Below are 27688 nucleotides of genomic sequence, written 5' to 3'. Positions count from 1 at the left end.
TTATGTGTGAGGTCCTCTATTTTAAACCAAAAATAGGATAGATCTGGGTATTATTTAAACGGTGAAAATTTCAGAACAGTGGTTACCCAAAGAGATTTAAGGGTCCGTGTACACACATCACTAAAATGTAGTCGCCAGTTACTAATAATAATGTAATATTAGACTTTATAACTAGGGGGCTACAATATAAAGGGGAGGGAATATTGCTACTGCTATACAAACCCCTGCTTAGACCACAGTTAGAGTACTGTGTACAGTTCTCGGCAGGAAAGAAAATATTGGAAAGAATGCAGTGCGAATTCACCAGAATGTTACCTGTGCTCGAAGGGTTAGATTAGGAAGAAAACTTATATAAACTAGGCTTGTATTCCCTGGAATATAGAAAGTTAAGTGGTGATTTGATTGAAGTTTATAGCATTTTGAAAGGAATTGACAGGGTACATGGAAACATTTTCTGCTGCTGGGGGCGTCTAACGCAAGGGTAAAATTAGAGCTTGGCCATTCAGGAGAGAAGTTACAAAACACTTCTTCATACAAAGGGTGGTAGAAGTGTGGAACATTCTCCTACAAAACACAATAGCTATTCGCTTATTTAATAATTTTCAATCTGAGATTGATAAATATTTGCTAGCCAAGGTTCCAAAAGATGGAGCCAAGGCAGGTGGATGGAGATACAGATCAGTCATAATTTCATTGAACGGCCGAACAGGCTCAAGGGGCTTGAATGGCTTACTGCTGTTCCCAGTTCCTAACCTTTGTCATTGTATGCTTTTATTTGGTACTCTCCAGTTGTAATTCTATTCCAAAAACACTGAGCTATCTGTACACAAATCAGAGCCTTTTTATTGTCTTTGCAGCGTTCCAAAGGAAATATTGGCACATTTATCAACTGAGCCATAATTCATGTTTTTCCAAAAAATAAAATTCATTAGCAGTTGGTATGTATTTTATCTTAAAGGATATAAATGACGCTTTGCTATAGAAATGATTAACTGACGTGCATTTGTGCTCACGAAGTTAATATGATCATGTGTATGAGTTCGGAATTGACAATATGTGGTCATAATTTCTCTCCATGGACTGTAATTAACTGAGTTCAATCTTGGATGTGCTCAGTAATTCATACAACACGGAGAAACGTGGCAGCGGCTCTGAAACCCGAGCAAGTATTATAATAATGTACAATGAATAGGTTGATTAAATGTCACAGATTTCGCCGTTCTGTGACAGGCTCCCTTTAATTTGTTAAAGGCATTGCAGGATTATGGGTGCAGTTGCATACCGTATGCTCTCCGAGTGACGTCAGTATTTGAAAACTGCAAGGTAAGAAGTGTTCAGCACTTTGTTTAAAACTAAATGATTGCATTGCTTTTGTGCATGCATAATTTTGTCAATGGACTGCATAGGTTACTCGCTTTCTTCGAGGTCATTGCAGAAGAGTGGGCAACAGAGCCCAATCATTAAGTGATTTATTATCCTTTCATACGTGTATGCCTTGGAATAGATCTGCAGGCCTGTAGCGTTCATGCAAGTGCCAGGAGTTGTGTCATTGCCAAAAAGAGCTGCCAGCAGAGTTTGTGATCAGCGGGATCATGCACTGTGAATGTTTAGTCTTGTACGTCTGCATTGTGCATAGCCAGGGGACGTCAGGGTAGTTTACAACATTAACAGTGCTGAGTGAACTATTTAATTAAGTATTCATGCAACGTAGCACTTGAATATGTTTACGTTAATTTGGTTAAAGCGCGTTCGTTAAGCGTGGAATATGCCTTTTTATCATTTTAAACTTTCTTAATCCTTGGTTGACTTGCGTCGAAAAATGTAACCCTTAAGACAATGCACGTTGCAGCTTGGTAGTACAGGGACATGTCATGGTCCAATGTTTCATGAAGGGAGAAAGAATACTCCAGGGAGCTTGAGTTCTATTTGCAGCGGAACATAAGTCGGGTACTATCAGATTTTACAGTCTGTAAGTGATCGCTGTAAGTGCATCGTGTGGAGAGGCCTCAACTGTTTAAACTAATGCAAAGTTCACTTTTTCTCCCTGCATCCCAAAGTCTTGAAAACAAGCCCAGTATTATACAGAGTGGAATGAGTGATGCTGCTAAACGTTCAGCAGCTGAGTAATTTTGCTTGGTGACCTTGGATGGTTGAGTTTCGGGGTGCAATGTGTTGATAGAATAAAGCTGGTTTGTTTCGCCTGATCATTTACTTAAATTGCTCAGCTATTGATCGCGCAGTGTGCTTTCTCCGAACGCCGACCTGATGGTATGTTTGCAAAAGCTGGGGGGTTTTTTCCAGAACAAAACTAATGCATCACATGAACATGGAAATCCCAGTTGCAGTGGTTCAATTGTTTTGCAAAGTAACTGTAATTTACACATTCAGGGCTTCCACTATGAAAAATTGTATTCAGCTAATAACGGAAACAAAACGACCACTAGTAACTCAGTGTTAAATTAGAACAATTCTGCCTCGATTAAGCTCCCCCCCACTACAAAATCTGTTGTCTTCTAAATTTCGTTTCTGGAGTTTATATTTGAAACACAGCGCACATTGGTGACACGATCTGAGGCAATACTGAACTTTATCGAAAATAGACCATGCACCAGATTAAAAGCGAAAATTATTTGAACTACAGTGTGTTTGGCCCGAGATTGTTTAACTTAATAGCTGTGTCGCCATGGACCAGAATTTGGTTCAAGGGGTGTTGCTGACGTCCCATATTTATTGTTGATTAAGGCCTAATATATAAACTCTTAATGTGAAGGTCTGCGCAACTGCTTGAAATTAAATTATCAGTGCAGGGAACTGAATTCTTAAGATTCATTCTGTCATTGTCTTTTTTAGGAACAGATCTTTGAACTGCATGGTCCCTTCTCTGGCTGATAGGGCAACCAGACCGAAATTATCTTTTCTAATTATCCTGGAAAAATACTACGCCCCACGTCAAAGTGCTTAAAGTTGAATCGGGGGTCATTTCTACTGGTAAGTTGTATTTGATCAATCCTGACCTCCACATTCATGCTGTAACTGCTGCTTCTATAAAGGAAAGCACTTTGACTTGTTGGTAGGAAGAGAATGGGGGCAGTGGGGAAAATATCCGGCATCGCTCAAGCATTGGGGATGGGTGGGGTTTGTAGAAAGAAGAGGAATTAATCAAACCTGATACTGATAACTGCATCCATGGAAGCTATCTGGGGTATGATGGCTCTTCCAAGCTTCCTGTTCGATTTAAAAAAAAATATTTTGAAAAGTTTTCTTTTACTTAATGAATTAACTGTACGCTTTTTATGTTACTTGGCTACTTCATTTAAATTACTTAATGCAAAATTAGATGAAAAAAGATGACTGGGGTTGATATTGCCAGTCTTACGCAGGAATTATTCTTCACTGTTTTAGAATGATGAATGACTAAATGACCCAATATCAGAGACTGCCAAGATAGTCACGCTGAAAGGAATTACCTATAGCATCTCATTAATATGAAAATTAAAGTAAATTGATGGGTCCCAGCTGATTTAAGGTTGAAAAGAAAGAATAGTGCACAGTATTGAATGGTTCTTTGAAAGTATTTTTATTTAAATCTAGATTTTTATGCTTGCAGTTTAATAAGCTTGCTGTTGAAATCCCGTCAAATTCAGCTCTCCAAGAGAAAACGTTGCATCTTCATAGGAAAGCCTAATGTTATTTAACTCCAATTTGAAACTAGAAAAGTTTTCTGCATTTTCATGAGAAAATCTTTTCAGTTTCTCAAACACTTTTCAATAAAGTTTGTGCCCTTTAAGAATTTTTTTTAAAAATGCCCTCCTGTTTCTTTTTGTGCATGGAGATTTTTTGTGTCTGGTGTAGCATATCCCACAAGGGGTGTGACCTGCCCCCAGGCCTTCTCCAAATTCTGCTCCAGAATCCTCCAGGAATTAGAAAATTCCTAATTGAATGTTTGTGTAGAATAAATCTACTGTTGCAACCTTAGCATGTAGAGAAGCATGGGTATGAACTCCATTCTTCCACTGCATTAACATCATAATGTTTTAGTTTAGTTTTAGTTTTAGAAATACAGCACTGAAACAGGCCCTTCGGCCCACCGCGTCTGTGCCGACCATCATCCACCCATTTATACTAATCCTACACTAATCCCATATTCCTACCACATCTCCACCTGTCCCTATATTTCCCTACCACCTACCTATACTAGGGGCAATTTATAATGGCCAATTTACCTACCAACCTGCAAGTCTTTGGCATGTGGGAGGAAACCGGAGCACCCGGAGAAAACCCACGCAGACACAGGGAGAACATGCAAACTCCACACAGGCAGTACCCAGAATTGAACCCGTGTCTCTGGAGCTGTGAGGCTGCGGTGCTAACCATTGCGCCACTGTGCTCCAATAATGCGTTCCAACCTTTTAAAGCAAAAAGAACTCCAGTTGTTCAGTGTTTTTTATTTGGTCAGCTGGGTGTCGGATATGCACAGAGACGCCATATTTAACAGTCCCCAACCTCAGCTGTATCTATAAAATTTCTGTTTGTCTGATAAAATGTGCACACACCATTTAGCCAAGTCCAGAGAGCTTAGGTGAAAGTAGGTAGAGCCAAGGCTTATGTACTTACACATTTGGGTACTGTTGGAGTCTAACATTTGAAAATGTGCAGCTTACTGATCCAGGACATTGCTCAACTTCTTGATGTTTGTCCAACGAGGATTAACCTAACTGTTTGGGCATTGGTTTGCAGGATTATCTGAAGTTAAGTGGGAAGAATTTCAGTCCTTTCAGGTTCCATTAGTCAGCCAGACTGGATAGTCAGTCATTAACTGTGCTCTGGTGTACTGCAGACCTGCCTAGTTGGGTTACTCAGCTTGCTGCATTGGGTTGATGGTTCTGAATTTCCATTGCCAGGCGTGTGATCTTGGAGCTATCTCAGTGTATATGTGTGTGATGTAGTACTGGGGAATACAGACCAGGAATTCTCTGGTTCAGTCCTTGACCTGCAGTGGATCTCAGATGGGATTGTTGGAATTGATTTCCGTATTCCTGGATTAGGGAGTGAAAAATAAATCAATTATGGTCTTGCCACTGAAAGCTGTCCAGTGATTGCTGCTGGGAAGTGAATGTGTGTAGAAATTAGGTGAGGGGATGATTGAACAGAGGCAGCATCAAGCTATGGTGATAGACACAAATATATCACAATTTAAAATTCTGTTCTTGAACATTTTCAAAATGCTAACCTGTGAAATACAATTATTATTCCCACCTGAGACCCTCCAGACTGTAAATATATATTTTTTAAATCACTTCAGGTGGCTTCGGGTACTCCTTTTAATGCATCTGCTGTTTTGTCCCTTGCAACAACCCCCCCCCCTCCGCCCCACTTTCCTAAATTGGGTGCTTGATGCTGGACTACATGTCCAGAGCTGTCAGCATCTATCCAGGACAGGCAGTGAGTTTAAAAAAAAAAAAATTGCTGTCAGGGTATGGATGACCCTAGCAAGGCAGCATTTATTGCCCATCGCTAATTGCCCCGAGAGCATTAACTGTCAGCCTCATAATGTGGGACTGGGCTTGGATATAGGCCAGACCAGAAGGTACTGTTCCCTAAAGGACATTTGTGAATCAGTTGGGTTTTTAAAATGCCATATATGTACTCGTGTAAAAGTCAACCCATGACTTTCGGCCAAAAAATCTCTTAACTTTCAGAGCGCAGACAGAACAGTCTGATCATGCGCTAGGATAAAGACCCAAATATTCAGCTAGGACCCCCACATTTTTTCAATATGGCACCAAGGAAGAACAACAAAGACCAGATGGATTATGTAGGATTTGCAGGTCAAAGCTTTGTGATAGCTGGCATGTAAGGTGGTCATAGTAATATTAGGAAAGGTAAGGAGATTCATTTCAATAGCTGTGTCAAAATGTAAAAAGAAAAAATTGGAGCAATTTCAGAGATCATCAGCCTGTGGAGTAGCTCATAAGTTTTGGCATATATGGGACATGTTCAAATTGCACCTAATGGATGATGATGTCACTGAGGTTTGATCACATAACACCGATATTGCAGTGATTCCCAGCAGCCTTACCAGTGTGATCCAACCATTAGATGTCAGTATCTGTCTGTTTGTCTCCATGGTGGCTATTATTTTGTGAATAGAAGTTCGAAAATATATGTAAAAGTCAACTCCACAAATTTTAGCCTCAAAGATTGGTCTCGTATTCGACCTTTCCATGAGTATATACGGTAATCGAGAAGCTTTCGTGGTCATTTTTCCTGATTCTAGTCCGTATATTGTCTATTACCAGATATGTTGAATTCAGTTTCAGGAGGAAAAAATGCAGTTTCAGAGGATGGAGGAAATCATTTCCTCACGAGGGAAACACAGAGGATTGAAAAATGTTTCTTCAGGACCAAGGGGAAATGGAAACTGAGGGCGCAGGGCAGTCCTTTAAAATAGTGACAGCTCTAAGATTTGCAGGTCAAAGCTTAGTGGTGGCTGGCATGGAAGATATTAATAGTGATATTAGGAAAGGTAAGGAGATTTATTTCAATGGCAGTGTCAAAATGTACAAAGAACAAATTCAAGCAGTTTCAGAGATCATCGGCCTGTGGAGTAACTCATAAGTTTTGGCATATATGCTGAAAATTATTAGCATCTGCTATATTTCACAGAATTTGTTCATCATTTTGAATTAATTTTTTGGCAGGCATCTCCGTTCCCTTTGAAGCCACAATCATCCTTGCAAGATTATGGGCTGGATTTTCCCTCCGTGGGTGGGAAACTGCCAGTTCTGTTTCCAGATCCTGACCCCACTCCTGGAGGGGAAGCAGTCCTTCTTGGGATTTTGACAGGTGTGCCCCCTTAACTAGCACCGAGACAGGTTCTCCATCCAATTAAGGGTGGTGGGCAGAATGAAAGGTCACATAGACCTGAAACATTAACTCCTTTTTTTCTCTCCACAGATGCTGCCTGATCTGAGTATTTCCAGCATTTTCTGTTTTTGTTTCAGATTTCCAGCATTTGCAGTATTTTGTTTTTGTGAGGGATGACCTCCAGGCCTGCCTGGAATGCTGGCCCCCTGGTCTGCCGCCAGGTGCCCACCCAGGCACCTAAACTGTCCCCCACCACTGCGGGAAACAGACCGACTGAAAAATCCCAGTAGGCCTTTTTAAGTGGGCTTAACAAAACTCTTAACGAGCCTACTTGGCTACCCGCCACATGGGGTGGATAGCCCTGCCGGCCCTGAAACCGCCGCCTCTAGCGTTGGGAAACCAGCATGCTGGCCGGCACTGGTGCTTTCAGACCCTGTCCACCTCTGTTCCCACCCTATGTGCAAGCATCTGAAGATATCAGTAAATCTTCATCTGTCAGGCTGTGAAAGAGTTAAGCATACTATCTTGGAACACGCTTAGAGTACTCCCTGCCAGTTTTTGCCTCCTTAGCCCAGAGATACTTGTAATACCACAAATCATCCTGACGGAGCTTACTTGACTCAGCAAGGATCAAATGTGGAACCTTCCTGGCCTGTGTATCAGGCCTGTGTAACATCACACATTGCAATTATCTAGTGAATGAATGGGGCTCAGATTAGATGTTGTCTGTTTCATTGTTTACTGAAGAGTTTTGCATTTAAATTTCTTTGTGATGTGGGAAAAGTAACTGAGAACAAGTTACTTATCATATTCTGCAATTATTAATTTCTAGATTCATTGTTTAATTGTGTCTGAGGCGATGACTGCTATTTAATAAAATTATTTCAAACTACTGTTCATGTTTTCAGTTACTCTATGGAGGAATAAAAGGGAAATAAAAGGTATAAAAAGGAGCAGGCAAAAATGTCACTTTTTTTAGGTTATTTTTAATCTATTGTTGACCGGGAAATCCAATTCTGTTACAGCCATGAAAATTGCTTTTTATTGTGATCCAGTTTGACAATAATGATGTGCATGTGTGTCTGGATAATGTTGCTGTTGCAGCATTCTGTTCTGGGATCAGTGTATTGGACTAACAATCGAAGGATTACAAACAAAGAAGGGCAGTGCAGTGCTGATGATTGGACAAGTCAGACATACTGCCCCTGCTGAGAATCCATTCCTGATCACAGTGGTGTGTGAAGCTGTTTTGTTTGATCAGAAGATGAATCGTAGTTTGTTGGGAAACTACTTTTAAAAAAAAATCTTTTCTTGAAGCTAGTGAATCATATTGAGCTACATTTTCACGCACACTCACGATCAGCTGCTACCTCAGCCAAGTGGTTGTTCTTAATAGTCTGGATAGTGAGTGATTCTCCCATGAGGTTATCACAGCCAAGCCTGATTGTGTACTTCCAGGAAGTATTGCTAGATCCATGTAAGACCAGGAACCCTGCCAGTTTTTGCCTCCTTAGCCCAGGGATATATCGGATACTTGTAATACCACACCCCATCCTGATGAGGTCACTTGACTCAGCAGGGGTCAAATGTACAACCTTCCTGGCCTGTGTATCAGACCTGTGTAACATCACACATTGCAATTATCTCGTGAATTGTTAGCCAGGAGAAGAAAACAAATAGGTCATTGTTTTTCAAGAAAAGAGGACAAATGTACACTGCATACATTTTTCTGGATAATTGTATTAATTGATGGAAATAATAGTATTTAAGTGAAAAACTGTTCCATGAAAATAAATGTTTTTTAAAACACTAGTTAAGGATTAATCGAATGCAGAAATTACTAAGATGAAAAAAGACCATCTAGTTCACATGATACGACAATAATGGAGTTGTTGCCTAATAATGGGAATCTATCAATTTGTCTACAACAGACCCAAACATGAGGAGAGGAACCCCCCCCACCCCCACTCCACCCCACCCCACCCCAGTAGTCGAAAACTTTGGGAACCATAGGTCCAAAGTCACCTCTTCCTCCCAAGCATCCGACAATTACAATGTCATGTCTCAAATCACTTATATAATTCATCCCAAAATATTTTTTGGAGGAAATCTTACCTGATTTGCATCTGAATGAATCAATACTATCAGCTTCCACTGTCTCCAGAAATTGACCACTTAATCGCTGACATAATATTTCTGCAGATTAGTTTTGAATTTTATCCACCTTCAAGCACATGCCTTGTCCTCAGGTTCGACAATTTTGAAAAAGGTGAAATGGTTTGTCATGCTTTATGTCACCTAGAGCCTTTAGAATCCTAAAACAGCAATCCTATCACCTCTTTACTTTTTCCAGTGAGAACATGCCCAATTTACATAATCACTTCTCATAATCCAGTCTCAAAATACCCATTATCATTCTGGTTGCCTTCTCCTTTATCCTTTCTGTCGCTGCAATATCCTTTCTGTGCTGAGGTGGACAGAACTGTAGACAGTAATCTTATGTATGGTTGCACCAATAAGTTAACAATTGATTGCAATATCTCACTATTTCAGCTCAATATATTTTAATGCATCACAACACCTAATTTACTTCACGCACTGCCAAGCAGCGTGGTACACCATGATGGGACAATTACAGCAGTTTTCTTCAAATTCTTTGCACTCTGAAGGTGAATGAGCACACTTCTTTTTGTGCCGAATGATGACATCAAAAACACTCATATCTAATACAGTGTGAGTTGGATGCAGAGTGAAACCTGCAATATGCCCGTAATGTAATTTTTGTTTTGATTCATCATGAAGCATGGGTAATTATCAATAAAAGAGTGAGGGGTTATGAGAAATTTCTTTACGTAGCAGATTGTTGAAGCATGCCACAGGGAATGCTTGAGACAGACATCATTGAAAAGTTGGGTAAATCTTTGAAGCAGAGGAAGATACAGTACCAAAGGGAGAGAGCAGGGCAGCAAGAGTAGTTTTGGATTGCTCCAGCAAAGAGCTGACCAAGAGATGATGGGCTGAATGGTCCCCTTCTGTGCTGCAAACTGCTATGGTTCTATGACCAGACCAAACCACCTACACTCAAAAAACAAAGTGGTGAGTGTGGATTAGTTTCCATATTCTAGGCTTGTGCTCACATTCCATGCATTCCATTTAAGCCCTATAAGCATTGTAAAGTCATAATATTACTTTAGCTTTTCAAAATTATTAAAAACATATTTTTGGTCTGATACGTCTCTCAAAAGATAGTCAGTTATAGGGATCAGATGGGGACTGTTTTTATGGAGTGTCACTGAATTTCAAATAGTCCTAAATTGCACAGATGGACTGACTATAAGCCCCAAGGAACCATGCATGTTGTAGTCAAAAGGATGGGATTCAGTAGTTAGTTTCTTAGAAACAGTGATGTAGGTAATAAGAAACAAATTATCTGAAAAATACTGAAAGAATATTGTGATGAAAACATTACAAATTATGAGATCTAGATGCTTAAAAGCATCTAAACTGCATTTTTTTCTCTGAACAATAACTTTTATAGTGCCTTTAGTGTAGTGAAAAGGGTTGGGGAAAGAGAAGACTCAGTCAGAAGAAGAATTAGTGGAGATGGCAAAAAGTTTGGTTGAAGATCTGGGTTTTAAGGGCATTTTTCAGGGTAGGAAGAGATCTAACAAGGCAGAGCAATATAGGAAGAGATTTCCGGAATGTGGCAGTGATACCCAAAGCTTCTGCCACCTATGCTGGAGTAGAGGGAGAGGCGGGAAGATGAATCCCTGGTATTGATCTACAGCTAGAGTAGGGTACAGAGATAGGTATAGTGAGCCCACAGAGGGAAATATAGATGAAGATTTTCAAATTGCTGAGCTGGGGGCACATGCTTTCCCCAAGATCTTGAATCCTGCTTGGCCAAAGTTCCACAGACACAAATCCGTACTTGAGCGCAACAGTTTAGCAAATTGGTGTTCGAATGCATTGTCCCCTCAAGCATCCTGTGAAAGTGCTGAATGAAGCCTGCTGTCCCCCACTGTGAGCAAGTGTCACCCAAGGCTGTTTTCTAGCAGTAGCCTGTTCAAGCCTGGCATTTATGTATTTGTGAAATGATTGAGCATTGTCTCCATCTTCGTGGAAGAAAGGTCCATGGCCACCCTCTGTTATCTAAGTTGGCTATTATCCTTCTGTGAGCTCGAATAATGATTGTCAGCAGATGATTCAGACTCATTTGGGACTTCACAGCTGATCCCAATCCCATCCCTGCCTGTGGTCGACATGAATTTACTTTACTGGCGTACTGACTGATTTTCCGCCTTTTCCTTAACTAAACTGTTGTGAAATCACAAGGTAAATATTGATCCAGAAGTGCCTTCTAGTCCTCCCATTGCAGTATTTAATTGCTTAAATGCGTCCATTCTATCTGGAAATTATTTCCAAGTGTTGACAATTTTCTATATGAAGAACAACTTCCCGATAGCAGTCTTGGTTACCTTTTATTAGTTTAAACTGTAATTTTAAAGTACTGTAGTACTTACCTTTTCCATTCCATTGACTATTTTATGTATTTCCACAAGATCACCACTCATATGCCTCCTTTTCAGTGGAAAAGCCTGAATCTCTCTGGTCTTTTACAATAGCTCAGACTGTTGTAGCCAGTGATCAGGCTTGCCTCAATGATTGTACTTTTGCCTCTGGGTCAGATCATCAGTTTAAGCTCCACCCAGGGGCGTGAGTATATAATCTTTGCTGAAATTTCAGTGGAATACGGAGGGAATGCTGCATTTCCCAACATGCATTCTTTTGGATGAGATGTTAATGCAGGGCCTTCTTGGCCCTCTCAGGTGGACGTAAAAGATATCCTGGCACTATTTAGAAGCAGGGCGGGGGAGTTTTCCTGGTGTCCTGGCCAATACCTAACCCTCAACCAACATGACTGGGGAAAAAAGCTTATCTGGTCATTACCTCATTATTGTGCAAATTGGCTGTCACATTTCCTGCATTACAACGGCGACTGCAGTTCAAAAGACATGGCTGTAAAATGCTTTGGGAGGTCCTGAGGTGTGAAACAGAAAATGCAAATTCTTTATTTTCTTTATTAATAGAGTTTAGGGGGAAGATTGAGTGCTGACACTGTCCTCAGGACTGAAGAATGGTACATAGCACACAATGATCGAAGGATGAGAGGAAAAATAAAACAATGTGTCACAAAACACAGTCAAAAGAGGAACATAAAATTGAACAGCCATACTGGGACTGAAACAGAACCAGAAATTTTTCAGTATAAGTTTGAAATTTCATTATTGTTAACTATGTTTGAAGCCAATGCAAGTGATCAAGTATTTACCTTTCACTCGGGATGTGACAGAAGTAAGTCCACCAACACACCATCTGAGTATCAACAGCATGATGTTGAGGACATGCATTGGATTTCCCCTTAGTCACTGAGTTTCCAGTTTTAGCTCTGGCACTTTGGGAGGGGAAATTCACAAAAGAACTTATTCAGAATGGTACTAACAGAGGCAGAGAGCCAGTCAGCGAAAAGCCCCCTGGTCACACAACATGCTTAGTTGATGGATACCAAAAATACTGAAGAATTTTTTTAATGCCCATAAACTGTACTTACTCTAAGTTACAGCAATATCTGTTCAGTAGTTCATTCTGTGAACCATTCTGCTATCTTCTTCGATCAAGAGTATTATCAGGCTACAGTTTTTATTTTTATCATTTGTAAGTACGCTTACCTCCAGCTTTTTCTTGCTTCCTCAGTTGTCAAGCACCGTCATACATTTTCTGAAAGATTGTATTGATATATAAGTGTAGAAAAGATGAATATTTCTGTGATTATGTACTAGAGGCAAATATTGCTCCTTGAGTCTGCCAGTAAAGTTATGGGAAATAAGTGACTTTATTAAGTGCTTTAATTTTTAGTGCAGGGAAAGCAGGCTTTATTTTGCTATTTCTATAAATTGACATTGTAGTAATTTTGTCCAAAACAGGAAATATACAAATGAGTAATTAAGAATGGGGTGGACATGGATCTTATCATAACAATTATATTTAAAGCAGCTTATTCATAATTGATAACTATGTCAATAAAGCAAGTGACGTGTTAATAGTTCTTGCAGTGCTTCATATATTAATTGGTTCCACTTTGCAAGCTAAAAATCCCCATAAGTATTGGTGACTGAGTGAGTTTATTCTAATTTTAATCACAAAATAGTAGATCTCATGTCGGAGGTTATTCTATTTTACGACAGGAATCTTATACCATGAAACATACCATAACATCTGAATCAGGATTTAGTGATTGTGTGATTCTTTTGACTAGTAGTGTGATGTAGGGGATCAGAGCAAAGTAGAAATGCCAATGTAATTTTTTGTTATGTTCAATTGTTAATCTGGTTTAATAGGAATACGGGTGTTGGGAGTGTGGATACCTAAATCCAGCCCTGCATTTCAGGAGTTAAAACCAAACCTGAGTTGTATTCCTGAGGGAGCATTAGGATAGTGACTGGGAGAGATTTGTCTATGGAACAGTAACACTACATACGGCAGCTTTGAAAGACAACCCCTCATATATATACATCGGGGTAAATTTTCATCTCCCAACGCCGAGGCAGTAATCTGGCTACTTATAGAATCAGCCCGATTTTCATTTCATTGAAAAAATGGTTTTCCCTTTCACAAACTTAGCTTACAAAAAGTACAAAAGTTCATGCTTTTTACACTTTTTTTTTTTAACCACCAAAGCTCAAAAAATATTTCCCTGTCTTGGCTCTGTTAGTTGTTTTCCATTGCCTGGTCACAGCTCCAGTGACCCGGGTTCAATTCTGGGTACTGCCTGTGTGGAGTTTGCAAGATCTCCCTGTGTCTGCGTGGGTTTCCTCCGGGTGCTCCGGTTTCCTCCCACATGCCAAAGACTTGCAGGTTGATAGGTTAATTGGCCATTATAAATTGCCCCTAGTATAGGTAGGTGGTAGGGAAATATCGGGACAGGTGGGGATGTGGTAGGAATATGGGATTAGTGCAGGATTAGTATAAATGGGTGGTTGATGGTCGGCACAGACTCGGTGGGCCGAAGGGCCTGTTTCAGTGCTGTATCTCTAAACTAAACATACCAAGTCATAACATGTTTTATCAATGTCTGTCAGTCATTTAAAAAAAAAGTCTGCTTTATGTATACATGCATGCTGGGAGCTGTAGTCGACTGGCATGAATCTCTTGAGCTAACAATGAAGGATCTGGGAACTGCATGAATTCAAGGCTTATGCTCCCGTGGACACAGGCTCCATTGCAAACATTATTACAGACATTGCAAACAGAAAATCCTACTATGTGGGTAACTTTTAAATATTTAGTCTTTTTGTAAAATTTTATAGATTATAAAGCTTATTGTGATAAAAGATTCTAGAAAGTGAGAATTGAAGGTAACGGATGAAATTATTTTCAGTAAAGTGTTTTGATTGGCTGCCCTACTATTAGTAGCTGTTGCTGACTGCTGATATTTGATTAATAGTATTTTTGAAAGTGACAGTTAATTTTCCTTATTTGACATGTTCCATACCTATTCAGTTGTGATTCTTTGCTCTTTTATGAATATAAAACAGGGGCTAGTTTTAAATGTTTAAAACATTTGTATGTTACAAGGTGTGATGGATACCGTTGCACTAAAATAGTAACAGCTTCAGGCAGGAGAAGACTTCCTGTTCAAAAGGCCCGCCTATCCATTGGTGCATTCCTAATTGCCCTGAATGTTGACAAGAACTTACCTAGTTCTTTCCTAAAAATCCATTTTTTTGTTCGATCACTGATGCCAGTAACTTGTTCCACATCCTTATCACACTTTTAGTTAAAAAAGTGCCTTCTGAAATTCCAATTTCATTTTATTGTCCTTAATTTGTAATCATGGTCCCTTGTGCTTAAATTCTGTATAAGGCAGGGATGACAATCTGTGATTTAAAAAAAAAATTGGATGGGCACTTGAGGAAAATAAACTTGCAGGGCTACAGGGATAGAGCCGGTGAGTGGGACTGACTGTTGTGCTCTACAGAGAGCTGGCATGGACTTGATGGGCCAAATGGCTCCTTCTGTGTCATAATATTAATAATAAAACAATGAGTCTAAGCTTACTTGGAATGAATTTGTCTAAACCTGTCATTATTTTAAACATCCTATCATATCCCCGCTCTGTCTTCTCCTTTCAATAGAGAAAAGACCAAGGGTGGTCAAGCTTTCTTCATGAGTCATTTCCTTAATTTCTGGGATCAACTGTGTCGGCCTTCTTTGTACCCACTCCAATAACTGAAAGTCATGTTTGTATTCGGGCAACAAAAATTACATGCAGTACTGCAACTATAGGGCTCAATTTCCACTCTAAAAGTGGATGGGTTTTGAATGAGTTTAAAAACTCACACATGGTCTCACTGGGGCCAAATACAGTTTTAAAATGAGTCTCTGGATTTTTCTGTTATATCCCTTGTTATGTACCAACATCCTGTTTGCTTTTTCGACAGCCTGGGTCATTATGCTGGTCTATTTAATGACTTTTCCTCCTCCTTTGATACCTCAAGCATATTTTTATTACCCACATCAAGCTTTCCACTGCAATAGCTCCTAAAGTTACGTTTCCCAGCATGAAATTGCACCTGCCACTTCTTCACTAGCGACTGAGCTTTTGGATTTAGTTGCATTGATAATTATCATTTGCCACTGCTCCCAATTTGGAATCGTCTGCAAATTTGGGCACTTTGAACACAATTCCTTCCTCTAAATCATATATAAAAATTATCAACAACAGCAGTCCCAACATCGAACGTTGTGGTACTCCATTCGTAACTGGCTGGCAAGCAGATATTTTTCCATGCACTATGACTCAGTGTGAACCAACCATTTGCCGATTCAGTTTTATACATTATGAAGTACTAGTGGAATCAAAATTCAAGATTTTAATGTTTCTTTTCATCTTAAACTGGCTACTGGGCTCACTTATTTATTCTGAGATGTACTTGGAGGAAAACTCTATATAAATCATTCCTGTTGGTGGGAAGTGTTTCACTTTTCTTATGGCCATCTTGACAGCACAGTTCAGATTGGAAATTCATGTGTAAGGTAATGTGGGAATAAATTTTCATCTCTATCCCACTATAGCACAGTGAATTTGTACTCTATCTCAGCACAAAACTGATCCTCTCAAGTTCTGGCCCACTTGAATCCTCCCTAATTTGATGATATGGTCTCTATCTCCCTCATGCATTATAGGGTTGTGTAAATGAAAGTGCTCAAGACTACATTCTCAGACTTAAGCGAAGTTAAGTGAAATTGGAATATTAAAAAAAAATGTTTTTGTAAAAGTTAGGTTGGTTGGTGCCATTTTTGATAGCTGTCCAATTGGCCCCTTTCATCAGTAATCTCTAGGTTGTAAGTCCCAAATTCCATGTTACAATACTCCTTTTGAAGCCATAGTTAATTATGCCAAGCCTGTATATACTGTAACTCTGAAAAGAATGAGGCTTGATGTTGGTTGAAAATGGCATTTTGGTTTACAGAGCACGTAGTGAAAATACTCAGGATCTATAAACCATTGTTACTGTGAAAGTGTGAGGCACCATTTGCGTTAGGAGAGCTTTTCAATTCAACATCCATACAGGTCATATTCGGTATGTTTTCTGGCTTCAGATTAATGTCTTTAAGGGTTCAACTACTACTACAGTGGCAGCACTGTTGCCTCTGAGTCTGAAGGTTGTGTGCTGAAGGCCTTCTCCAGTTAATTGAGTACGTAATCTCGCCTGGCATTTCAGCACAGTACAGAGGGATTGCTGCACTGTTGAAGATGCCATCTTTTGAATGAGACATTAAACTGAGGCAAAAGCAAATACTGCAGCTGCTGGAAATCTGAAATACATAGTTAGCATTTCAGGTTGATGATCTTTCGTGGGAACTCAGAAATGGAGACCAAGTCTTCTGTATAAGGTGATTGTTAAAGATCCCATGAAGAGATGGGGAGTTCTCTTGGTGTTCTTATCACATTTATCCTTCATCTGACACCACCAAGGACCAATTATTTGGTCATTTGTCTCGATACTGTTTGTGGGATCTTGCTGCATGCATTTTGATTGCTGCAGCCTTAGGTTATGAAAAGTGCAATATAACTGCAAGTTTTCCCTTATCTTGACCAATTTTTGTTCCCGGCAGCTTGTGGGTAAACACTTAGGCTGCAAAATTTGGACAGAAGCTGGGTAATGAAAAAAATGGCAGGAGGTCCACTCCTGATAACATGCTAACTTCTAGTGCAGTTTTGAAGGGCATTGGTGTGGATGCCTCCTGTATTGGCCAGAAGCATGCAGAATGGAAAGATTGTGATGTTAGTCAGTATCATAATGCTGATTTGGTGCCCTATCTGCCATTTGGATCTTCCCAACCAGTGCTGTTTAAAGGCATTACCATTCAATTTTCAGATGAGGTGATTTTGACTTTCCTTTTGCCACTGCAGAGTTAGTGGGCTTACTATAATTGTTGGAAAACTTGGCAGGAGTTCTTTATCAGAAGGGAGTGGTGCTGGACCTTTGGAAGGAGTGGTGTGGTTTCAAAATGCCTCCATTTGCACCATTTGCTCTTAGTCATAGAGGCTTTAGTTGCAGTTCATCTTGGACTGCAGCATCATGGGGAAATGGAGCAGAGACAGCAGAGAGGAGAAGCTGTTTGCAGAGGGAGGAGGAGGGCTCTGAGCAGGAAGCATTACACACCTAGGGTTGTCGGAGAGCACTTTTCCTACCTACAGCTCAGTCTGCAGCAGTGTCAGGAATTTTGGAGAGGAGAGGGAGGTTGGGATGGGGTAGTAGTTTGCAAGAACGGGACTTGTGAGTGAGTTTTTTAAGCAGGTGGGTGATGAATGCAGTTTGGAAAGCTAGTCAAGAATGGCACCAGTAGCCTCATCCACTTGAAGTGTTGCTTTTAATGTCTTGACAACCAAAAGCTTCAAATGTTTAAAATGGAAAAATATTTTTTCAACCATTGGATTTCACATTTCACAAATCTTAAAGGCAGTGACTGAGCATAGTTCCTGCAAAGTGAACCTCATTGAGATATGTGTATCTGTAACTGAGAGACATGCTGCAATTTCAGTTCAGGGACTGGCCAATGAATACTGGGAGTAGGAAATTTTTGACACTATAAACATCAGATCCAGCTTTACTCTCCAAATCTGGGTGGAGGTCTCAAAAATGCTCCTGAATAAAATTTAACAAAATAAGGAAAAGCTATGTAAGACAATAATTCAATTGATGAAAGAAGGTTTCAGAATTTCATTCAGACTTAGCAGGAAGAAACACAACATCTATGAAGCTTGACACCATCTAGGACAAAGCAGCCCGCTTGATTGGCACACCATCCACCACCTTCAACACTCACTTCCTTCACCGCTAAAGCACAGTGGCAGCAGTGTGTACCATCTACAAGATGCACTGCAGCAACTCACCAAGGCTCCTTCGACAGCACCTTCCAAACCTGTGACCTCTACCGCCTAGAAGGACAAGGGCATCAGACGTATGGGAACACCACCACCTGCGAGTTTCCCTCCAAGCCACACACCATCCTGACTTGGAACTATATCGTTGATCCTTCACTGTTGCTGGTTCAAAATCCTGGAACTCCCTTCCTAACTGTACTGTTGGTGTACCTACACCCCAAGGACTGCAGTGGTTCAAGAAGGCTACTCACCACTACCTTCTGAAGGGCAATTAGGGATGGGCAATAAGTGCTGACCTAGCCAGCAATGCCCAAATCCCATGAACGAATAATTAAAAAAACACAAGTGACAAGTGGCGCTAGGGTCAGTAAAGCAAACCAAAGACAAATTTTACATGAATGTTTGCACTGCTACTATGGGGATTTCAACTGTTTAGGGAAAAAAGACAGCAAAACAGGGAAGAATTCAAAGACCTGGTAGATGCCTACCTGTACTCTAGCAGATCTTTAGGTCTGAATTGCATCCAGGAGTACCATCTGTGGAGCAGCATAGCAGCAGCTGAGTGACAGTCACTTTTTGACCTGCACAAGTAACTGCAGGCACCATCTTAGTAAGCACTTCTCAGTTAGTGGCGCATGCAAAAAGTGGGTCATATGAATCTCAGGTAGCACACTCATTCAACCATTTACCCCTCATTTAGACAAGCACCTCAGCATCTTTAAATAAAAAATAAAATAAATTTTAAAAAAATAGAGATACAGCACTGAAACAGGCCCTTCGGCCCACTGAGTCTGTGCCGACCAACAACCCCCCATTTTATACTAATCCTACATTAACCCCATATTCCCTACCACATCCCCATCATTCTCCTACCACCTACCTACACTAGGGGCAATTTATAATGGCCAATTTACCTATCAACCTGCAAATCTTTGGCTGTGGGAGGAAACTGGAGCACCCGGCGGAAACCCACGTGGTCACAGGGAGAACTTACAAACTCCGCACAGGCAGTACCCAGAGCTGAACCCAGGCCGCTGGAGCTGTGAGGCTGTGGTGCAAACCACTGCGCCGCCCAAATCTGGAAGTTTACAAATCACAAGGGGTACTTGATAGCATTGGAAAAATACATTGAATACTCCCGTATATGCAGAGGAATGTCTCACGCTCATAAGGATCGCAACCATTCAATCGCAAAGTAAATTACATCATTTGGAATATATATTGTAATCTGTCATTCTTTTAATGGGCTGAATCTGCTTTTGTTCTAAAGTACAACAGTCAGTAGCAACTATCAATAACATATTGGCAACTATGTCAACTGTTTTTAGATGGAATGCATCAAGTAAACTTTGTGCAGTGGCCGCTGTGGTTTTTCTGATGTCTGATGAGCCAAGTGCTGTGCTCATAAAAACTCTGTTGTATTATTCACTTTTGACAGTTCTGTGGATAAATGTTATATTTGCTTGTCTTTCACACTTCCGAATGTGAGTGCACAGCTCAACTTCCTCTTCTAGCCCAAGCCGTGCAACTCTGAAATATTCAATGTAAGTTGGCTTGGAAAATGGGCTTAACAATCCTTAACCAACAAATTTTTGTTTCATGCGGTGGGGGTTGGGGTTGGGTTTTATTTCCATTGACAATCTTCAAGAGAAGAAAAGTCTGTTATTACTTTTGAAAGGCTTTGCTCACCCATTTACACACGCAGGATTACTTTGTGTGTACAGTGTTTACGCTTCATAAGAGGCTCCTCCAATCCTACTTAATCTAACCGTAGCAACTTATCCATCTATTCCTTTCTCACTCATGTTTATCTAACTTCCCAATAAATGCATCTATGCTATTTTCCTCAACAATTCCTCTGGTACCGAGTTTCACATTATAACTACTCACTGGGTAAAAAAAATATTTGTTTCTCCCGAATTCCCTTTTCGATTTATTCTTGACTGTCTTATAACTAGGGCGGCACAGTGGCGCAGTGGTTAGCACCGCAGCCTCACAGCTCCAGGGACCCGGGTTCGATTCCGGGTACTGCCTGTGTGGAGTTTGCAAGTTCTCCCTGTGTCTGCGTGGGTTTTCTCCGGGTGCTCCAGTTTCCTCCCACAAGCCAAAAGACTTGCAGGTTGATAGGTAAATTGGCCATTATAAATTGTCACTAGTATAGGTAGGTGGTAGGGAAATATAGGTGGGGATGTTTGGTAGGAATATGGGATTAGTGTAGGATTAGTATAAATGGGTGGTTGATGTTCGGCACAGACTCGGTGGGCCGAAGGGCCTGTTTCAGTGCTGTATCTCTAATCTAATCTAAAAAATCTAAAAAACTATGGCCCCTCGTTCTGCTCTTGCCAGCAAGTGGAAACATTTTTTCTCTTAAACCCTTAAATAATTTTACAGACCTCTATCAGGTCACTCCTCAACCTTTTTCCCATTGAAAAGAGGCCCAGCCTGTTCCATATTTCCTGATGGGTATAACCCCTCAGTTCTGGTATCATCCCTGTAAATCTTTTTTGCACCGTTTCCAGTACCTCTATTATAATATGGAGACCAGAATTATTCACAGGCCTCCAAGTGTGGTCTCGCCAAGGTTCTATACAGTGTGATGTGACACCCCTGCTTTTCAATTCGATCTATCGAGAAATAAACCTCAGCACTTGGTTTGCTTTTTTAAATGACTTTATTATCCTTTTAGTGATTTGTGAATCTGTACCCCTAGATCCATTTGCTCTTCTACCCCATTCAGACTCTTATTTTCCAAGGAATGTGACCTCCTAATTATTCTACCAAAATGAACAATTAATTTGTCAATTACATTCCATTCTGCAAGTCTATTAATACCTTCTTATATCTCGTCACCGTCTTCCTCAGTACTATATTAACTACCCCGCAATTAGAATTAGAATTTATTCTTCCAATTCCTGAGTCCAAATCGTTGATGCAAATGGTTAAAAACAGTGGTCCCAACATGGATCACCATGTGGAACACCACTTCCCAGCTTTACTCTTTTTTTACTCTTGTCTATTCTTTCTGTTACTACTTCAAAGAATTCAATAAGGTTGGTATTTTTTGAAATATGTGCTGACTGCTCTTGGTAATATTTTTAATTTCTAGATGTTTATTACATTTTTGACTAAGGATTCTATTATCTTTCCTACCACTGGCATTAAGCGAACTGGTTCCTTTGACTTTATCTCCCTTTTTAAAACTGGGACTAACATTAGCTATCTACCGTTATTCTCTAGCACTTGTTCAAAGGCACTTTGTGCCTGGGCGAGGGAACTGGCATCAGGAAGGGGAGAGCCCACTGAGGGCCACCCCTCTGCCCTTGCTGCTGACCCATCTCCCGTGACCCCCATCCCGCAGAACACATCCCACCCTCACCTACTTGAGGCCTGGCTCCAGCAGCGTTCCTTGGCCTCCAGTAGGTGCAGCTACAGCAGCAGCCTCCACCTCTGTGGTGGCACTGCAGCTAATGCCCTCTGATTGGCCGGCAGCTCTGCAAGGCTGGGATTTCCGGCGATGGGGGTCCTAAATGCTATGGAAGGCCTGCTGCTGTCAGTTAAGTGTCTGATTGGCACTAAATTCAGCGGGCCTTCCGTAGAAGAGGCGATGCGGGGATCTCGGTTTCAGTTTTCCCCGATGTCGAGGCACCTGCCGCCAGCATAAAATTCCCCCCATCGTGTCAAACATAGAATTGGTGTTAAATACCGATCAGACAAAGTTGCATTGTATTGCTATATTGTTAATCATTTAGCCAGCAAACAAATGAATTTTCTTTTCAACAGAATCTTGCACTTTTAATGTACCAATAAAGCCCAGCAAGTTTCCAACAGAGGAAACCAGACTCTTAACAGGAGACTGGGAAGAGGATTAGGGAAGGTGACAATGTGTGGGTAAAAGGTGCCTTTTGAGCAAGGAAATACTGGGGCATGATAAATAAAGGTTCTGCCAACAGAGGTGGATAAGAGGGTGTGAAGAACCCAGTGCAGACTAGAATGAGCAGGAGATATGAATTAGATCTGCTGGAGAAGGATGTAAAAGCAGGCTGAGGGAAAGTCACAGAGGAATTTATGGACAAGGACCTTTCATTGCACTTTTTGTTTCCAGTTCGGAACTGTAACAGTGAAGAAGAAATGAAGGGTTCTACTTCCTTTTCTTTCTGATGTTGCAAGAGTTGTATCCCCAAAATGCAACTTATCAAATACAGTGTGATATGATTTTTCTAAATTACAGGAACTAAAATGTAATGGAAACTAGGTGTTACAGGTGACCACAAACCACACTGAAAAGGGTGGAAGTGTGTACTTAAGAGCATGTTTTTTCAGAAGTTTAAAAAAAAAAATTAGCTTTGTTTTTTTTTACATTTTAGATGTAATTGTTAATTCAAATAGTAAAGCACAATCAGGAGCAACTGTATTGTGGCTTTGCCGAATACCTTTTGAAAATTATGTCAGGCTTTTGGGGGCAATATGTCCTTTTAGTTTTAAATGTTTAGGACATTTAAGTTTGAAAAATTTCAACAAATGGGAACTGTTCAATTCTCTTGCTATTGGCTGCAGCTAAAAATATAGACTGGCTGGATTGGTGGAGTGGGAGTGAATTTGTCCAAATCTTTCTATTCTCTCCTGAAAGGCTGACTCATGCAGGGATTGCTGTAGCTCTCAGTAACCTGAGTGGTTTTTCTTCATGTGTTACAGTGTTGGTCAGTAGCCTGCTCAATAGTGGGGGCATCTCAGTCAAACTGAATCCTGTCAACTACTATTTTGTTACTCTTAAAATCTTAGATTGAACTTATATGTTAACTTCCGTCTTGTCTGTGTGTGTACCAGAAATTTCTGGCATTGGTCTTGCAAAGTCTGAGTACTACAGTAGGTTGAAGCAGTTTTGCATTTATTCTTTCTTCAGCCTCCTTATCTCCAGAGACAATGGGTAAGCGCCTGGAGGTGGTCAGTGGTGTGTGGAGCAGCGCCTGGAGTGGCTATAAAGGTCAATTCTAGAGTGACAGGCTCTTCCACAGGTGCTGCAGAAAAGTTTGATTGTTGGGGCTGTTGCACAGTTGGCTCTTCCCTTGCGCCTCTGTCTTTTTTCCTGCCAACTGCTAAGTCTCTTCGACTCACCACACTTTAGCCCCGCCTTTATGGCTGTCTGCCAGCTCTGGCGAACGCTGGCAACTGACTCCCACGACTTGTGATCAATGTCACAGGATTTCATGTCGCGTTTGCAGACGTCTTTAAAGCAGAGACATGGACGGCCGATGGGTCTGATACCAGTGGCGAGCTCGCTGTACAATGTGTCTTTGGGGATCCTGCCATCTTCCATGCGGCTCACATGGCCAAGCCATCTCAAGCGCCGCTGACTCAGTAGTGTGCAAAAGCTGGGGATGTTGGCCGCCTCGAGGACTTCTGTCTTGGAGATACGGTCCTGCCACCTGATGCCAAGTATTCTCCGGAGGCAGCAAAGATGGAATGAATTGAGATGTCGCTCTTGGCTGACATATGTTGTCCAGGCCTCGCTGCCATAGAGCAAGGTACTGAGGACACAGGCCTGATACACTCGGACTTTTGTGTTCCGTGTCAGTGTGCCATTTTCCCACACTCTCTTGGCCAGTCTGGACATAGCAGTGGAAGCCTTTCCCATGCGCTTGTTGATTTCTGTATCTAGAGACAGGTTACTGGTGATAGTTGAGCCTAGGTAGGTGAACTCTTGAACCACTTCCAGAGCGTGGTTGCCAATATTGATGGATGGAGCATTTCTGATGTCCTGCCCCATGATGTTCGTTTTCTTGAGGCTGATGGTTAGGCCAAATTCATTGCAGGCAGCCGCAAACCTGTCGATGAGACTCTGCAGGCACTCTTCAGTGTGAGATGTTAAAGCAGCATCGTCAGCAAAGAGGAGTTCTCTGATGAGGACTTTCCGTACTTTGGTCTTCGCTCTTAGACGGGCAAGGTTGAACAACCTGCTCCCTGATCTTGTGTGGAGGAAAATTCCTTCTTCCGAGGACTTGAACGCATGTGAAAGCAGGAGGGAGAAGAAAATCCCAAAAAGTGTGGGTGCGAGAACACAGCCCTGTTTCACGCCACTCAGGATAGGAAAGGGGTCTGATGAAGAGCCACCATGTTGAATTGTGCCTTTCATATTGTCATGGAATGAGGTGATGATACGTAGTAGCTTTGGTGGGCATCCAATCTTTTCTAGTAGTCTGAAGAGACCACGTCTGCTGACGAGGTCAAAGGCTTTGGTGAGATCAATGAAAGCAATGTAGAGGGACATCTGTTGTTCGCGGCATTTCTCCTGTATCTGACGAAGGGAGAACAGCATGTCAACAGTCGATCTCTCTGCACGAAAGCCACACTGTGCCTCAGGGTAGGCGTGCTCGGCCAGCTTCTGGAGCCTGTTTAGAGCAACTCGAGCAAAGACTTTCCCCACTATGCTGAGCAGGGAGATTCCACGGTAGTTGTTGCAGTCACCGCGGTCACCTTTGTTTTTATAGAGAGTGATGATATTGGCATCGCGCATGTCCTGAGGTACTGCTCCCTCGTCCCAGCACAGGCATAGCAGTTCATGTAGTGCTGAGAGTATAGCAGGCTTGGCAATCTTGATTATTTCAGGGGTAATGCTGTCCTTCCCAGGGGCTTTTCCGCTGGCTAGAGAATCAATGGCATCACTGAGTTCCGATTTGGTTGGCTGTATGTCCAGCTCATCCATGACTGGTAGAGGCTGGGCTGCCTTGAGGGCAGTCTCAGTGACAACATTCTCCCTGGAGTACAGTTCTAGGTAGTGCTCAACCCAGCGGTCCATTTGTTTGCATTTATTACTTGTTCAGAAACTCCCACAAAGGGCAGGATGATGAAGACATCCAATGCCATTGCTATAAAGCTACACAGCCCACAAGATTTTGTATTCAATTCCTGTGCGTATTCGAGAGCTAATGTCAGCAAGGGCATTAGTTGGTCTGAATACTTTTCAATCAGAACTCTGCAGGATGAATGGCAACTTGGATAAGGTACTGGAGGACTAATGGAGTTCATGTACTATATCCCAGCAAGTCAGCATCTTCAGAGGAGAAAATTGGCAGAAAAACATGCAAAAATCATGCTGTTAAATATTCCAAAAATATCTCAGGATGTGAGTATCACTGGCAAGGCTGGCAGGCTGGCATTCATTGCCCATCCCTAGTTGCCCTGAGATCATGGTGGGCTTCTTCATGAACCATGCAGTCTGAATGGTGTAGCAGTTGGTACAGTTGAGTTGCTTGTTAGACTACTTCAAATGGCAATTAAGAATCAACAATGTTGGTGTGGGACTGGAGCTACATCTCGGACAGCAGCTTTTCTTCCCTAAAGCTGGATTTTTATGACAATCTGACAGCTTCATGGTCATTTTTACTGATCGCAGCTTTTGATTTCCATATATTTTAAATTTAATTCTAATTCAAAAACTGCTAGGGTGGGATTTGAACTCTAGTTCTTTGGCTTATTAGTCCCGTCTGATAACCACTGCTCTATCAAATCCTGGTACCGTTCTTTCTTGGCACTCTGAATTCCCCAGAGTTTTCCTGCAAATAACAATGAAGGTTGAAATTAGAGACTGATGGTCGGTATCTGAAGTGAGGATGGCAAATTTAAGGACAATTATAGGAGTTGGCTGATTTCAGTGCTCTATTAGAAGCATTTTATTGTTGATGTAGTCTAATTGGCTCTGAAAACTATGTCTAAAATTGTTTTATGTGCTCTTCCCTTTTTCCTTCCTGGAGCCATGCTGGGGTACTGTTCTGTGAGCACTGTCAGCTCTCTGGGAACTTGACCAAGTGATTATTCTTCTTCTGAGAACTTACACTGTTTGTTTCAGCATGCTATTTGAGACTGGGTGCATCACAGCCAAGAACAATCCTGTTCTCGCCCAAGTACACAGATACATACTTTGCAGCTAAGTTACTGGATAGAGTTTGGGGATGACAACCCTGGGAACACTGTATTAGAAACTAGTCTGCATTACTCAGATCAATAAGGCCCCAATCTGGCTGGTCGTAGACATGCACACATTTCTGGCACCACCTACCATATTAGATAAAGACGAGAAAGGAGCGCCCTTTACTAACACCTGCAGCAGGCATTAAGCCCTTTGCATATGCAAATAATGGGCCTAACACCTGAGTCAGGTCCCCTCTTCCAGATTGATTTGCCATGAGGCAGCCAGCACCATTGCGATCTCTGGCCCGATCCACCGATTCACTGCCCCGACTTCTGTGATTCCCAAAACAGACACGCCATAATCCCCGCACCAATTCCCTCGATCCCTGAACACTCTGATCCTCAACTCCCCCCATCCCAGATTCCTGGCCCCGATCTCCCCTCTACTCCCAATCCAATTCCTGGCACCAATCCCCTTGATCTGCAACACTGAACTTCCCGACCCCTCAATTCTCAGACCTCCTATCCCCGGCTCCACATTACCTGACCCCCGATCCTCGACTGGATCCGACCCCCACACTCGCTTAGCTAAGGCTAGCAGTGACCTAATTAATCATTATTCTTTTCCCATGGGCTATTGCATCCTGTAAGGTCTGTTATAATGATGACTGAGCCTCAATATCTAGGGAGCCTTGGGCTTCAACATTCTGTTGCAGGAAATGTACCTGCATCCTCCTCATACCCAGAAATAAGCATACCCGAATTTCTGGGTCACTGAGCCTAATTGAATCATTCTTACTGCCTGGCCGGAGATCAAACTAGGCATCTCTCTGTATGAACAGGTCAGGCTGGAATTTATTTTCATTATGATAGTGCTTTCAGTCCATGCTGGTATATTCCCCACTCCCTATTTTTGCTCTGCACTGATGACTTTTGTTAGCAACTGATCATACAGTTTAAGCAGCCGTAGTTGGGCTGTTTGGTTGGGATGCTCCGTTGGGATGATGGAAAAATTAAGAAATGGACATATACCTCTTCAGCAATAGTGGCCCTGCTGGCAATGCACTGAGTTGCTTTGGAGTCCGGCTGATTTTACTTTCCTGAGTTGAAGAAAATGGGATGGGTCTGAAGAGAGCATGGGGGTGAAAATCAACTTTGGTTCAAAATGGGCAGTAGCGAATTAGTCACCCGTTTTCCAGCCTCTCAGATTTTTCTTCACAATGACTTCAATGCCAAGGAAAATCTGATTTGGTGGATAACGGGCAGCTGATTCATTGCCACCTGCTTTGTGCTCCTAAAGTTGAATTTCACCTCCATTTACCTTTTTCTTGCTGAACTTTCACATCCAGATTTTCCCCTTCCCTTCTCACCTCTCCATGATGGAGTACGGTTCCACAGATGCACTCTCCAATAGCTGTTTAACTGTGTGTGTCTGCAAGCTCACCTGATTCTGGCCTCATCTGA

The 27688-nt window shown here is 41.6% G+C and overlaps 1 protein-coding gene across 5 annotated transcripts in view; it reads left to right on the top strand.

The window, feature by feature from the left end:
* The first annotated feature begins 1290 nt into the window (after positions 1 to 1290).
* Positions 1291 to 27688, top strand: part of LOC137376473 (transcriptional-regulating factor 1-like) — a 281859-nt gene continuing 255461 nt past the window's right edge. For all 5 annotated transcript variants that reach the window (XM_068045121.1, XM_068045115.1, XM_068045119.1 and 2 more), the window contains exons 1-2: positions 1291 to 1323; positions 2851 to 2988. The gene's annotated coding sequence lies outside the window, so the exon portion shown is untranslated. The remainder of the gene's footprint in view (positions 1324 to 2850; positions 2989 to 27688) is intronic.

Source organism: Heterodontus francisci, chromosome 13 (genome assembly GCF_036365525.1).
Source record: "Heterodontus francisci isolate sHetFra1 chromosome 13, sHetFra1.hap1, whole genome shotgun sequence".
Lineage (NCBI taxonomy): Eukaryota > Metazoa > Chordata > Chondrichthyes > Heterodontiformes > Heterodontidae > Heterodontus > Heterodontus francisci.
The sequence above is the reverse complement of the archived record's forward strand: the minus strand, read 5'-3'. Positions and strand labels throughout refer to the sequence as shown.